We start from the raw sequence: 16,633 nt of genomic DNA on the forward strand, positions 1-16,633 counted from the left end.
GGTATATAATATATAAGGTGTCAATACACACAAAGGTGTGTATGGTGAGTAATGCAGGTCATTGAAGCATGTTTATTGCTCAATGCAAATATGAATATGTGAAAATCACTGAATAACTCTGGATTAAGATAACGCCTTGTCATTGTTCTCACCTACATTAAATGAACTCATGACCTGAGGAATAATTACATTACATTCTGATACTGCATACGTAAAGACCCTTAGGCAATACTTTGTGTTGAACATTGAAGAACTGTTCGTACTTTTGCCCAGATACCATGATTGAGGCCTGTATATTATCACAGGCTAAAGGTCACCAAACGCTTGTTCAGTGACAGCAATTTCTCTCAACTCCACACCTAACATACATGCTCGGTTCGGCCAAGCGTGCATGCTTATTTCAATAGGGTGAGGGGAATAAGCCACTACCATAGCCCATTGGCAATGGCTTATCTCTTGTGGAAACCAAAGATCAGTGTAGCGTCCATGGCTGCGGGCCGTCAGGTTTACTCACCTCCCGACGCCCGCAGCCATGGATCCGTGAGTGCTGTTCCCCATCTCCTTCCTAGGAGACGCCAGCGCTCACTTCCGCTCCGGTCTGCTGTGTCCCGTAGGGTGCGCGCACACGCTCGTGCCCGGCCTTAGATTGTATGTTAGAGGCACACACAAGCAACTTAGATTTGATTGGCATTAGCTGAGCTCACTGACGGATTCAGCTTACAGCGGCGTTATGTAGCTTCTATATATAGTGGATGCAAAGTGAAATGCAATTTTTAATAAACCATATTAGAAAAACTATATGCAAAAACACATACATTAAAAAAAAAAGCCATCAAAGGTTTTCATAGTCTTTAAACTCTTTGTAAGGGTTGCTTGAGATGCTTAAAAAAAGTCTGCTTATGTTTTTCCAGAAACACTGCCCTTGTGTGACTAATATTGCAGCTCATTCCCATTGAAGTAAACAGAGCTGAGTAGAAAAACCAGACACAACCCATGTACAACAGTGGTGTTTTTGAAAAAAGTTAATTTTATAATTTTGTATGTCTGTTGTTCTATAGACTAAACTATAGAGATTAAATCGTACATGGCTCATTCTAGTTGGTGCATTATTGCTAGTGGCACCATATTATTTTAAATGATGGGAAATATGTGACAAGCCAATATATTTTTTTAAGTATATTTGGCATCCCTGAGTGTCACATTATGAAGCTCCATGATGAATAAAAAAAATATTGCAGCAGATACATGACTTTAAAGATCACTTTTAGAAAGCATAGATGTGATAAAAGAAAACAAGGGCAAAGGTGAAGACATCCTCTTTTGCAATTGAAGTTAGCTCGATGATCAACTGATCGTTGTGGGTTTGGCTTCAGATTACCCTGGCAATTTTCTATTATCACTGGGGCAAGCTGCGGCTGGCCATACATACAGGGCCTGAAAGGGGCAGTGCATGACACGGTGTACTGTATATGTTTTGCATGGATTGTTTCTTTAAAGCAAACCTCCATTCAAAAACAAAAAAAATAATCTGTAAAATTATAGCTAACATACCTGGTGGCTTTCTCCTGCTTGTTCCTGGCTCTTTTCCTGTGTTGTAGTCCATGTTTTCCGCTATCCAAGATGGTCGGCCCTATCTCAGACTTGCATATGTACAGAATTGTCAGCAAGTCTGAGAAAACCCCCACTTCTTCCACTGCCCTCAGATGGACCAGTGCTGATGACATCAGCGCTGTGGCCATTCGAGGACAGAGGTGTGTACGGTGAGTAATGCAGGTCATTGAGGCATCTTCATTGTTCAATTAAGATATGAACATGTCCAAATCACTGAATAACTCTGGATTAAGATAACGCCCTGTCATTGTTCTCACCTACATTAAATGAAGTCATGACCTGGGAATAATTACATTACATTCTGATGTCGGCAATGCATACGTAAAGCCCTTAGGAAATACTTTGTGCTGAACATTGAAGAACTGTTCATACCTTGCCCAGAAACCATGTGTCAGGTCTCTATATTACCACAGGCTAAAAGTGGCCATACGCTTAAGATAACTGTCACCAAACGCTTGTTTAGCAACAGCTATTTCTCCCAACTCCACCATTACATTCACGCTCGATTTAGACAAAGTGCTGATGTTTTCAACACTATGTCTATCTAAGGGTAGTGGAGGGGGTGGGGGCTTGTTTCAGATTTGCAAAAAACGCTTTTCATATGCTAGTCTGAGACAACGGCGGCCATCTTCGATACTAGACAACGGGAACCGGACAATGGGAACCGGAACAGAGGAACGAAGCCAAGAACAAGTGGGTGAAGGCCACCAGGTATGTTAAAGAGGCTCTGTCACCAGATTATAAGTGCCCTATCATGAACATAATGTGATCGGCGCTGTAATGTAGATTACAGCAGTGTTTTTTATTTAGAAAAACAATAATTTTTTACGGAGTTATGACCTATTTTAGCTTTATGCTAATGAGTTTCTTAATGGACAACTGGGCATGTTTTACTTTTTGACCAAGTGGGCGTTGTGGAGAGAAGTGTATGACGCTGACCAATCAGTGACCAATCAGCGTCATACACATCTCCCCATTCATTTACACAGCAGATAGCTTTCTTACTAGAACACTATATGCAGCCATATAAACTCATTATAACGTTACTCAAGTGTCCTGACAGTGAATATACATTACCTCCAGCCAGGACGTGATGTCTATTCAGAATCCTGACACTTCTGTAGCGTTTGTTTGAGATTTATAGCAAGGCAAGCGTAATCTCGTGAGATTACGATGTAACCTGTCATTTAAAACTAGATTACGTTTGCCTTGCTGTAAATCTCACACAGACGCTACAGAAGTGTCGGGATTGTGAATACACATCACGTCCTGGCTGGAGGTAATGTATATTCACTGCCAAGACACTTGAGTAACGTTATAGTGTGTTTATGTGGCTGCACATAGTGTTCTAGTAAGAACGCTATCTGCTGTGTAAATGAATGGGGAGAAGTGTATGATGCTGATTGGTCACTGAATGGTCAGCGTCATACACTTCTCTCCACAACGCCCACTTGGTCAAAAAGTAAAACACGCCCATTAAGAAAGTCAATAGCATAAAGCTAAATTAGGTCATAACTCCGTCAAAAATGATCATTTTTCTAAATAAAAAAAACACTGCTGTAATCTACATTACAGCGCCGATCACATTATGTACAAGATAGGCCACTTATAATGTGGTGACAGAGCCTCTTTAACTATAATTTTGCAGTTTATAGTTCATTTTTTGTTTTTGACTGGAGGGTTGCTTTAAATAATATAATGGGAGTGAATAATCTTTATTATTATTTTTATAAAAGCAGCTTTGCCCATACAAAACACACAATATCAATATTAGAGATGGAACATAAGCATTGTGCTATCACGGAGCTGACTTGCATTCTGTTCTGAACTATTTACAGTAGAAAGTATCACAAGATGATAATTTATCTTGGAAGGGAAAAACTTTCAACCAAAACATTGTTAAGTCCTTTGTGGTTGGACTTTGAGCAATGTCGAATTTCCACATGTAACAGTATGCATTCAGTCTGGGAAATCTCAGTTATGTGGGCTACAGTAGTGGGAATTGTCTGGGGTACAGAAGAAAGGAAGCAGAATACTTACTCAGTTAATATTCTCTGAAGACAATGCAAGAAGTTAAAACTTCAATTTAAATTGATGAATTGACTTGCAGTCCCTACGCCAAGTCTTTATAGTTCATTTCCTGTAGCTTGTCTATGAAATGTCCGCTGTAAAGGAGCCAGTATAAACTGTAGTTCACCAAGCAAAGAACATTTCATATGGGTTTTCTTCTGTGACATTTTAGAGTTTTACACTGGCCGTTTATTGTTATGAATCTCGAATTTCCAAGCAATCAATATTTGGCCAGTGTGTGCTAAGAAGATGAATAATTTTATTATTTATCGTTCATCTTAATCCATTGTGTCGCCATAAAAATCATACTTATTGGTAACTGTAAATGCAACTTGTAGTGACATCTACATTTACACAAGGCATTGCTGAACTCCAACACAAAACAAACAGGCAGGAAAATCAATGTGATATAAAATGGTATAAATCTTTATTATAGATCAAAAATTTTATTAAATAAAACATAAAGACAATGATAAACAAAATCCCTCCAGGAAAGTACAAAAATCTTCGTACATACATACACTACCGTTCAAAAGTTTGGGGTCACCCAGACAATTTTGTGTTTTCCATGAAAACACACACTTATATTTATCATTTGAGATGCAAAATGACTAGAAAATATAGTCAAGACATTGACAAGATTAGAAATAATGATTTTTATTTCAAATAATAATTTTCTCCTTCAAACTTTGCTTTCGTCAAAGAATGCTTCATTTGCAGCAATTACTGCATTGAAGACCTTTTGCATTCTAGCTGTTAATTTGCTGAGGTAATCGGGAGAAATTTCACCCCATGCTTCCAGAAGGCCCTCCCACAAGTTGGATTGGCTTGATGGGTACTTCTTGTGTACCATAATGTCAAGCTGCTCCCACAACAGCTCTATGGGGTTGAGATCTGGTGACTGCGCTGGCCACACCATTACAGATAGAATACAAGCTGCCTGCTTCTTCCCTAAATAGTTCTTGCATAATTTGGAGGTGTGCTTTGGGTCATTGTCCTGTTGTAGGATGAAATTGGCTCCAATCAAGCGCTGTCCACAGGCTATGGCATGGCGTTGCAAAATGGAGTGATAGCCTTCCTTATGCAAAATCCCTTTTACCTTGTACAAATCTCCCACTTTAACAGCACCAAAGCAACCCCAGACCATCACATTACCTCCACCATGCTTGACAGATGGTGTCAGGCACTCTTCCAGCATCTTTTCAGTTGTTCTGCGTCTCACAAATGTTCTTCTGTGTGATCCAAACACCTCAAACTTCGATTTGTCTGTCCATAATACTGTTTTCCAATCTTCCTCTGTCCAATGTCTGTGTGCTTTTGCCCATATTAATCTTTTCCTTTTAATAGCCAGTCTCAGATATGGCTTTTTCTTTGCCACTCTGCCCTGAAGGCCAGCATCCCGGAGTCGCCTCTTCACTGTAGACGTTGACACTGGCGTTTTGCGGGTACTATTTAATGAAGCTGCCAGTTGAGGACCTGTGAGGCGTATATTTCTCCAACTAGAGACTCTAATGTACTTGTCTTGTTGCTCAGTTGTGCAGCGGGGCCTCCCACTTCTCTTTCTACTCTGGTTAGAGCCTGTTTGTGCTGTCCTCTGAAGGGAGTAGTACACACCGTTGTAGGAAATCTTCCGTTTCTTGAGAATTTCTCGCATGAAATAGCCTTCATTTCTAAGAACAAGAATAGACTGACGAGTTTCACATGAAAGCTCTCTTTTTCTAGCCATTTTGAGAGTTTAATCGAACCCACAAAAGTAATGCTCCAGATTCTCAACTAGCTCAAAGGAAGGTCAGTTTTATAGCTCCTCTAAACAGCAAAACTGTTTACAGCGGTGCTAACATAATTGCACAAGTGTTTTCAAGTGTTTTCTAATCATCCATTAGCCTTCTAACACAGTTAGCAAACACAATGTACCATTAGAACACTGGAGTGATGGTTGCTGGAAATGGGCCTCTATACACCTATGTAGATATTGCATTAAAAAACAGACGTTTGCAGCTAGAATAGTCATTTAGCGCAATAACAATGTATAGAGTGTATTTCTGATTAATTTCATGTTATCTTCATTGAAAAAAACTGTGCTTTTCTTTCAAAAATAAGGAAATTTCTAAGTGACCCTAAACTTTTGAACGGTAGTGTATAAACATGAAAGTCAAATACTAGGGCAAATCTGTGAAAACAGCCCTAAAACACATTGGAACACACAAACAGGCACATAGAGAAAGTGTCATGTAGCTGAAGTAGTCGAAACCAAGGCAGGCCCAGTAGAACAGGATTGATGGCCTTGGGCAAAACAAGGAAAGAAATTAGTTCAAAATTAAGGACTCCAACCTGGAGCTTCAACGGCTTGGTTTTAGAAACGATGGGATCAAGCAGAGGCAGTCCATTAACTGAGGCAACAGCCAAAGATGTCTCTAGGGGGACTGTGGACAACTGAAGATGATCCACAAGCTCTTTCTGGATGAAGTTTGCAGCAGAACCAGAGTCAGGATAGGCAGAAACTTGATGCGTCCTCTCGCCGGATACTAGGGTCACAGGAATAGTCAACTTGGAACAAAAGGCTTTATTAGGTACCGTTCCATCTAGGGTTGTCTCTCCAATCAGTCCTAGGCAATGGGGTCTCTCTGGCCTCTGGGGACACAGGCACACAATATGGCCTCCGAGGCCGCAATACAGACAAAGACCAGAAGTACGTCTGCGTTGTCTCTCCTGGGTAGACAATTTGACATAGTTACTCTGCATTGGATCCTCTGGTGGTACGACTGAGGAGGATTGCTGAAAAGTAGAATCCAGCTTAGTAAGTTCTCTCTCCTGAAGAACCTCTTGGGAACGCTCCCGGATCCTCATGTCAACCCGGGAGGCGAGTAGGATAAGATCGTCCAGGGTAGATGGCAGATCGCGAGCAGCCAGCTCGTCCTTGATCCCTGAAGACAGTCCCTGCCAGAATGTGGCCACCAAAGCCTCGTTGTTCCAGGTCAATTCAGCAGCCAGGATACGGAACTGAATGGCATACTCGCCCACGGAGAGGTCTCTCTGATGTAGGGTCAGCAAGCATGCAGCAGCTGAAGAAATTCTCCCAGGTTCCTCAAAGATTGAGCGGAAGGTCTGTAAGAAGCACTGCAAGTCACGGGTCTCTGGTCCCTGATGTTCCCACAGAGGATTAGCCCATGCCAGGGCTCTCCCAGTAAGGAGAGAGATGATGAAGGCGATCCTGACATCATCCGAAGAGAAGGACCTGGCATGCAGTCTGAAGTGGATCAGGCACTGATTCAAAAATCCCCTGCAGGACCTCGGATCTCCGTCATAGCGTGGAAGTAGCGGCAAGAAACACAGGGGATTGGTACCGTTACAGACAGGAAGTGTAGCAGAAGGAGTAGCAGGAATGGGTGCGGTGACAACTATGGTTGGAGCAAGCAGCCGATGGGCTATGGCGTTCACCGACAGGAGGAGTTGGTCTTGTCATGACTGCAGATCCTCCATCTCAGCCAGCATGGCTTGTGTCGTCAAAGTCTCAGGTTGACCAGCGGGGTCCATGGCCTGAGCGTACTGTCACGAAGCAGGTTAGTGGACCCACTAGGCCGTACTGCCGTAGCAGGGAGGCAGCTGGCCAAACAACAGGAAACCACAGCAATACAATGTCCCGCACAAGGGTACCTGGATAGTCCAGACAGTGGCCGCAGCTCTGGCACTGATGGAGATGGTTGCAGCAGATAACGCGAAACGTGGCGGATGACACAGGTGCCGCAGGTTGCGCCAGACGTGGCGGATTCCTCCGGAAGTGGCAGATGACACAGGACGTGGCGGATTCCTCCAGACGTGGCAGATGACACAGGACGTGGCGGATTCCTCCGGATGTGGCAGATGACACAGGACGTGGTGGATTCCTCCGGACGTGGCAGATGACACAGGACATGGTACGACTCGATACTAAAGGCACAGCACGGGAAACAGGAACAGGGAAAAAGGCATGGGTAACAACTGGAATGGGAAACACTAAGGGACCATTTGCAAGACAGACTGGGAAAACTAACAACGCTCAGGCAAGGATCAGAAGGCCTGGGGCCTTCTTATAGATCAGGAAATCGTGGCAGTTGATGATGATGACGATTTCCTTTGTGTGCGCACTGGCCCTTTAAGGCCAGGCGCGAGCGTGCGGGCGCACCCTACGGGACACAGTAGACCGGAGCGGAAGTGAGCGCTGGCATCTCCTATGAAGGAGATGGGGACCAGCGCTCACGGATCCATGGCTGCGGGCGTCGGGATGTGAGTAAACCCGACAGCCCGCGGCCAAGGACGCTACTGTATCCCCCCTCTTACGCCCCCTCTTCTTGGGGCAAGAGCGAGAGAGGAATTTCTTAATAAGAGCAGGGGCACTGAGGTTCTCTTCTGGCTCCCAGGACCTCTCCTCAGGACCAAACCCTCTCCAGTCCACCAAATAGAAAGTTCTTCCTCCTACCCTCTTGCAGTCCAGGATCTCCCTCACCTCGAATATATCAGAAGAACCGCTGGGAGCAACTGTGGAACTAGAAGTCTTGCTGAAGCGGTTCAGGACCACTGGCTTCAGGAGGGACACATGAAAGGAGTTGGGGATTCTGAGGGTAGGAGGCAGCCACAGCTTATAGGAGACAGGGTTTATTTGTTGCAGAATCTCGAAAGGACCAAGTAACCTGGGAGCAAACTTGTATGAGGGTACCTTCAAGCGAATGTTCCGAGAGGACAGCCAGACTTTAGTCCCCGGAAGATACTGAGGCGGCTCTCTTCTCCTAGTATCTGCTTTTCGCTTCATGCGATCGACTGCCAGTAAAATAGAGGACCGGGTCTGTTGCCAGATTTGCAAAAAGTCCCCATAAGCAGAGTCAGCAGCGGGTACTTGAGATGTGGTCGACACTGGGAGAGGGACTCTAGGATGTTGACTGTACACAATGTGAAATGGAGTGGAAGTGGTGGATTCACTTGTGTGGTTGTTGTATGAGAACTCGGCCCATAGTAGAAGCTGTACCCAGTTATTGTGCTGTGAAGAGATGAAGTGGCGGAGATAATTCTCCATGATCTGGTTGATCCTCTCAATTTGCCCATTGGACTGGGGGTGATAAGCTGAGGAAAAGTCCAATCTCACATCCAGGAGTTTACAGAGGGCTCTCCAGAACTTTGAAGTAAACTGAACCGCCCGGTCGGACACAATGTGTAGAGGCAAGCCATGGTAGCGAAAGATGTGTAGAATGAAGAGACTCGCCAGTCGAGAAGCAGAAGGTAGGCCGGTCAGCAGGATAAAATGTGCCATCTTAGAGAACCGGTCCATCACCACCCAGACGGTGTTGCATCCTGCTGAGGTGGGAAGATCTGTGACAAAGTCCATCGCAATGTGCTGCCAGGGGGCATTGGGTACAGGCAGAGGTTGAAGCAGGCCGGAAGGGATGTCTCTAACCTGCAGAGGATTAGCAGTGACAATGCAGGACGGGTCTATGATAGTCTGAAGGGACTCCACCGTGTCTTCCGTCTCAAACGATCTGGACAGGGCATCGGCCCTCACATTCTTGTCTGCGGGACGGTAGTGGAGCACAAACTGAAAACGGGTGAAGAACAGCGACCACCTGGCTTGACGGGGATTCAGTCGTTGTGCAGACTGAAGGTAGGTAAGGTTTTTGTGGTTGGTGAAGATCAGGATGGGGTGAGCAGCACCCTCCAGAAGATGTCTCCACTCCTCCAGAGGCAATTTGATGGCCAGCAGCTCCCGATCTCCAATGTAGTAATTGCGCTCAGCAGAAGAAAAAAGTCTTGAGTAGTAGCCACATACTACTGCCCTTCCTTTGGAGCTCCTCTGGAACAGAAGTGCACCTGCACCAACAGAGGAAGTGTCCACTTCCAGTGAGAACTGCCGAGATACGTCAAGATGATGGAGGATCGAAGCTGAAGTGAAGGCTTTCTTGAGGCTAATAAACGCAAAATCTGCCTTTGGAGTCCACACCTTGGCGTTCACACCCTTCTTGGTAAGTGTAGAGATGGGAGCCATCAGAGAAGAGAAGTTAGAAATAAGCTGCCGGTAGAAATTGGCGAATCCCAGGAACCGCTGTATGGCCCTTAAGCCTTGAGGACATGGCCACTCCAGGACAGCTTTCCCTTTCTCATGATCCATCGTGAGGCCTTGATCCGAGATGATGTAGTCCAGGAAGGGCAGAGAACTCTTCTCAAAGACGCATTTCTCCAGTTTGGCGTATAAATGATTCTCCCTTAATTGTAGTAGAACCTGACGGACATGCCTCCGATGAGTCGTCGGATCTGGGGAGAAAATCAAAATATCATCGAGATAAACAGCAACACAGACATAGAGGAGATCTCGGAAGATATCATTAAAGAACTCCTGAAACACTGCGGGAGCGTTACACAGTCCGAAGGGCATCACTAGGTATTCGTAGTGCCCGTCCCGAGTGTTAAATGCCGTCTTCCATTCATCACCCCGGCGAATCCGGACTAGATTATAAGCTCCCCGCAGGTTTAGCTTAGAAAATTTTTTGGCTCCTCGTATGCGATCAAACAGCTCAGATATAAGTGGCAAGGGGTATTTGTTCTTGACCGTGATCTGGTTGAGACCACGGTAGTCAATGCAGGGTCGAAGGGATGCGTCCTTTTTAACGAAGAGGATTCCAGCCCCGGCCGGGGAGGAAGACTTTTGTATGAAACACCTCTCCAGATTCTCCTTGATATAGGCCGACATGGATAGAGACTCAGGCAAGGAGAGAGGATATACTCGGCCACGGGGGAGAGAGGCATTGGGAACCAGTTCAATGGTGCAGTCATAAGTCCGATGTGGAGGCAGTGTCTCAGCCTCCCTTTTGCTGAAAACATCTGCATACTGAGCAAACTGGGGAGGCAGTCCCGCCAATGACTGAGGCAGAGGAGGCTTTACAGGATGGATCTGCAACTGACAACGACCATGGCACTTGGAGCCCCATTGGAGTACCTCTCCAGAATTCCAGTCCAGGACTGGGGCATGTAGTCGAAACCAAGGCAGGCCCAGTAGAACAGGATTGATGGCCTTGGGCAAAACAAGGAAAGAAATTAGTTCAAAATTAAGGACTCCAACCTGGAGCTTCAACGGCTTGGTTTTAGAAACGATGGGATCAAGCAGAGGCAGTCCATTAACTGAGGCAACAGCCAAAGATGTCTCTAGGGGGACTGTGGGCAACTGAAGATGATCCACAAGCTCTTTCTGGATGAAGTTTGCAGCAGAACCAGAGTCAGGATAGGCAGAACCTTGATGCGTCCTCTCGCCGGATACTAGGGTCACAGGAATAGTCAACTTGGAACAAAAGACTTTATTAGGTACCGTTCCATCTAGGGTTGTCTCTCCAATCAGTCCTTGGCAATGGGGTCTCTCTGGCCTCTGGGGACACAGGCGCACAATATGGCCTCCGAGGCCACAATACAGACAAAGACCAGAAGTATGTCTGCGTTGTCTCTCCTGGGTAGACAATTTGACATAGTTACTCTGCATTGGATCCTCTGGTGGGACGACTGAGGAAGATTGCTGAAAAGTAGAATCCAGCCTAGTAAGTTCTCTCTCCTGGAGAACCTCTTGGGAACGCTCCCGGATCCTCATGTCAACCCGGGAGGCGAGTAGGATAAGATCGTCCAGGGTAGATGGCAGATCGCGAGCAGCCAGCTCGTCCTTGATCCCTGAAGACAGTCCCTGCCAGAATGTGACTACCAAAGCCTTGTTGTTGCAGGTCAATTCAGCAGCCAGGATACCGAACTGAATGGCATACTCGCCCACGGAGAGGTCTCCCTGATGTAGGGTCAGCAAGGATGCAGCAGCTGAAGAAACTCTCCGAGGTTCCTCAAAGATTGAGCGGAAGGTCTGTAAGAAGCACTGCAAGTCACGGGTCTCTGGTCCCTGATGTTCCCACAGAGGATTAGCCCATGCCAGGGCTCTCCCAGTAAGGAGAGAGATGATGAAGGCGATCCTGACATCATCCGAAGAGAAGGACCTAGCATGTAGTGATCAGGCACTGATTCAAAAATCCCCTGCAGGACCTCGGATCTCCGTCATAGCGTGGAAGTAGCGGCAAGAAACACGGGATTGGTACCGGTACAGACAGGAAGTGTAGCAGAAGGAGTAGCAGGAATGGGTGCGGTGACAACTATGGTTGGAGCAAGCAGCCGAGGGGCTATGGCGTTCACCGACAGGAGGAGTTGGTCTTGTCATGACTGGAGATCCTCCATCTCGGCCAGCATGGCTTGTGTCGTCAAAGTCTCAGGTTGACCAGCTGGGTCCATGGCCTGAGCGTACTGTCACGAAGCGGGTTAGTGGACCAACTAGGCCGTACCGCCGTAGCAGGGAGGCAGCTGGCCAAACAACAGGAAACCCCAGCAATACAATGTCCCGCACAAGGGTACCTGGATAGTCCAGACAGTGGCCGCAGCTCTGGCACTGATGGAGATGGTTGCAGCAGATAACACCAAACATGGCGGATGACACAGGTGCCGCAGGTTGCGCCAGACTTGGCGGATTCCTCCGGACGTGGCAGATGACACAGGACGTGGCGGATTTCTCCGGACGTGGCAGATGACACAGGACGTGGCGGATTCCTCCGGACGAGGCAGATGACACAGGACGTGGTGGGTTCCTCCGGACGTGGCAGATGACACAGGACGTGGCACGACTCGATACTAAAGGCACAGCACGGGAAACAGGAACAGGGAACAAGGCACGGGTAACAGCTGGAATGGGAAACACTAAGGGACCATTTGCAAGACAAACTGGGAAAACTAACATTGCTCAGGCAAGGATCAGAAGGCCTGGAGCCTTCTTATAGACCAGGAAATCGTGGTCAGTTGATGATGATGACGATTTCCTTTGTGTGCGCACTGGCCCTTTAAGGCCAGGCACGAGCGTGCGCGTGCACCCTACGGGACACAGCAGTCCGGAGCAGAAGTGACCGCTGGCGTTTCCTAGGAAGGACATGGGGACCAACGCTCACGGATTCATGGCTGCGGGCATCGGGAGGTGAGTAAAACCGACGGCCCGCGGCCATGGACGCTACAGAAAGGAGGAAAGAGTAGAGACCAAAGGAGGGAATCTTCATCCCCAACACGTGTTTCGCCATTTGCTTCGTCCGGGGATCTCAACCATAATGGCTAATGGGTCGGTATACACCTGTGCACAGCATCCAAGTCAGGATAAAGTGGAAAATCCACCGTAAGTTATGTAAGTAAGGGGGTGCAGCATCTAGAACAGGAATGGGATTGCAGCTTCCGCCAAAAACACTACACCGTCCATGCAGGAGCATGGATGGCTGCAAGAAGTGGGTGTGGCTTGTGTGTCACATAAAGGGAGGAAATCTCCTCTAAAAATATGGCGACGCCAGTTAGGGTATGTTCACACACACTAATTACGGACGTAATTCGGGCGTTTTTGCCCCGAATTACGTCCGAAAAATGCGCCTCAATAGCGTTGACAAACATCTGCCCATTGAAAGCAATGGGCTGACGTTTATCTGTTCACACGAGGCGTATATTTACGCGCCGCTGTCAAAAGACGGCGCGTAAATAGACGCCCGCGTCAAAGAAGTGACCTGTCACTTCTTGGGGCGTAATTGGAGCCGTTATTCATTGACTCCAATGAAAAGCAGCGCCAATTACGTCCGTAATGGACGCGGCATTCAAGCGCCTGCAAATGCCGTTACGGCTGAAATTACGGGGATGTTTTCTCCTGAAAACATCCCCGTAATTTCAGCCGTTACGGACGCTGCCGTGTGAACATACCCTTAGTGTGCACAAGCTGGACGTGGGCGTAGGATGTTGATCAGGTGATACGCACAGGTGCAGCATAATAGGGAGGACCCAAAGGGGGAGGAAGACGAGTTAGTACGGGAAGAGGTGTGAAGACACAATAGGTGGGGCTGAACACAGTGGTTGTAAATCACTATATAGTAACAGTGTTAAAAATATATAAATAAATCAATATACTGGATCAAACACAGTTCTATATACACAGGAGAGATGTTTTTTTTCTCAATAAAGAATGTACACTGGACAAATTGATACTGTGGACAATCTAGATACTGAGTGATCCTGCAGTCAAAAGGGTGAACTGCTTTCGTCTTGCACCTGCTGGTAGGTGGAGTGGACAGGTGGAGTGGACAGGTAGAGTAGCCAGAAAAGCAGAGATAATAACAGAGAGGTAACGTAGTACAATGCAGTGAAACAAGAGATAAGTCAGGTAGTCCGAGGTCACAACACTATAAATCAAAAGAGGTACAAAATCTGAATACAAGAGAATGGTCAGGGAAACCAGGGTCAGACACCAAGGTAAACAAACAGATATAACAACAGACAAAGAACAAATGAGCCACAGGAAGTTAATCTCTGGTAAAGAGGTCTCACACCAGGCATGTTAGGGCTTGTCCACACGCTTCGGAATTGGCGCGTTTTTTCCAGCCAGAATTTCGGACTGAAAAAATGCAGTAGAATACAGAAGCAGCATAGTGGATGAGATTTAGGGTATGTTCACACGCACTAATTACGGACGTAATTCGGGCGTTTTTGCCCCGAATTACGTCCGAAAATAGCGCCTCAATAGCGCTGACAAACATCTGCCCATTTAGAGCAATGGGCATATGTTTGTCTGTTCACACGAGGCGTAATTTACGCGCCGCTGTCAAATGACGGCGCGTAAATAGACGCCCGCGTCAAAGAAGTGACCTGTCACTTCTTTGGCCATAATTGGAGCCGTTATTCATTGACTCCAATGAATAGCAGCGCCAATTACGTACGTAATGGACGCGGCGTTCAAGCGCCTGCACATGCCGTTACGGCTGAAATTACGGGGATGTTTTCAGGCTGAAACATCCCCGTAATTTCAGCCGTTACGGACGCCCTCGTGTGAACATACCCTTAACAAATCGCATCCACATGCTGTGTAAAAATTCAGAGCAGAAATTGACCTGCGGTGCGTATTTTTCAGACCGCAGCATGTTAATTCCTCCTGAGGAAAGTGGCCAGAATTGCTGCGTTTTCAGAGAGGCTGTCTCCATCTCCTAACATTGTGAAAAATGCAGCAAAATTTGCACTATTTTCTGCCGTAAAAACCGCAGGAAATGGTGCCTTTTTGCCGGAGCAGAATGTCTGCCTTTTTCAACGGAATTGCTGCAGAAATTTTCTGCAGCAATTCCGTTGTGTGTGAACAAGCCCTTATAAAGGAGGCTTAATTGGATAATTGAGAGTGAACGCAAGCAAACCACTCAAGATTTTAATTTAACCTTCACCTACCTCTGAGACCAGCTCTGAGAAAAGGGAATGTGACAGCAGTGATTAAAGTGCAAAGTGACAAATTAAAGTGACAAAATAAAAACACATATATAAGTATATACGATAAAATATGTTAGATACTTAGATAAGAAACCAAGTGGACAGCTGTACAGAAAAACAAAGTAACCATATTTAATACACATAATAGTAAAGTGCTTGTGTGGTACCACATTATGGTGCTAATAAAAAAATGCATATAAAAATAGCGAGACAAACCGCCGGATACACTGAAGGGGTTAAAGTCATAGATGAAAAAATCAAACCAAGTGGTCAGAAATAAATTAATACATAATATTCATGTTTAATACTCGTGGTAATCAAGTAATATATGGCACCACGTACGGTGCTGAAAAAAAAAGTGTGACTGCGTGTAAGAATAAACTGGAAATAGACCCCCCAGATGCCTGAGAAACAGTGACAGAGCAAACATGATTGGTATTAATGAGATCCCATAAAAGGACTCAGAAGTAACAGGGTATGCAAATACACAGATATAGATCAGAGAATAGAAGGTATGATCAGCAGTCCATATGCTCAATCCGAGATCCAATCACATAGATACTACGTTGGTTGTATTCAAGAAATCTAAGGAAGCATAATAAGAGCCTATGGCTCTTGAGAGAAGACAACCCTTATGTAAAAAAAAGGCCCTGCATTGCCATATTACATGCCGGGCATTGAAATAGAGCTTCCCTCCTTGATAGGGCATATGGAATGGGGTTTGTTCCCCAACCCCCTTAAACTTGTAGATACAAGTTGCAGAAGAGATATTCCACAGGGTGTTGTTGGAAAAAATACCAAACCCCCATTTACAAAAAGCTGTGTTGTCAGAATAGGGGAGTTGGTAAAAACAGCAAAATCCATAATATAATCACGACCCTTCTAATACGTTTTCTTTTTGCATAAGTCATATCAGTACAAACAATACAATCTAATTAGATACAATATACCACTTCATTGGTTTCCTGACTTTACTTATATCTACCTAATGATTCAAATGAAGGAAAACAATAAGGTGCTCATTTCATTTCTAATATATGCATGTGAAAACATTACGTATACTGAAAGCTTCCTGTCAGTTTTCAGATATAGATATATATGTCACAATGCATTTGGCTTCAGGCTATAAAATAAAAATGTTCCTTCCTAAAGATGTACAAAGGGCGTTCTAAGAGGTAGAATCAATGCCTGTATGGCAGTGGTTAAAAAAAGGGAAATTCTGTGATATGAGTAGAGAATATGGTCCAGTCAGCAGGAAACTGAAGATTTGGATGGAAACGAAGGAAATATTTGATGTGGTAACAGATAAGGGTAAATGTTATAAATCAGTTTGAGATAGACATCTAAATATGTTCAGAAATAAGTCCGGGAGGTAGCAGGAGTGTAAAAGAGGTTAAATCATATAATGACATTAAAAAATAAAGAAGGAAAAACAGAGAATGACTATAACAAAATGAATAAGATTGTGCAGGATTATAAAAATGTAAATTCCAGGCCAAAAACAAATAATGACTCTGGGGATGAATTCATGAGACATTAAAATTCAAAAGATATCAGAACAGCAGTTTTATATGTTTTGTATAAGAGAATCGGAAGCACTCTGGCCCGGGACTCCAGACCTGCAAAAGCTCCCGACGTCATTGTC

Source organism: Rhinoderma darwinii, chromosome 1 (assembly GCF_050947455.1).
Source record: "Rhinoderma darwinii isolate aRhiDar2 chromosome 1, aRhiDar2.hap1, whole genome shotgun sequence".
NCBI lineage: Eukaryota > Metazoa > Chordata > Amphibia > Anura > Rhinodermatidae > Rhinoderma > Rhinoderma darwinii.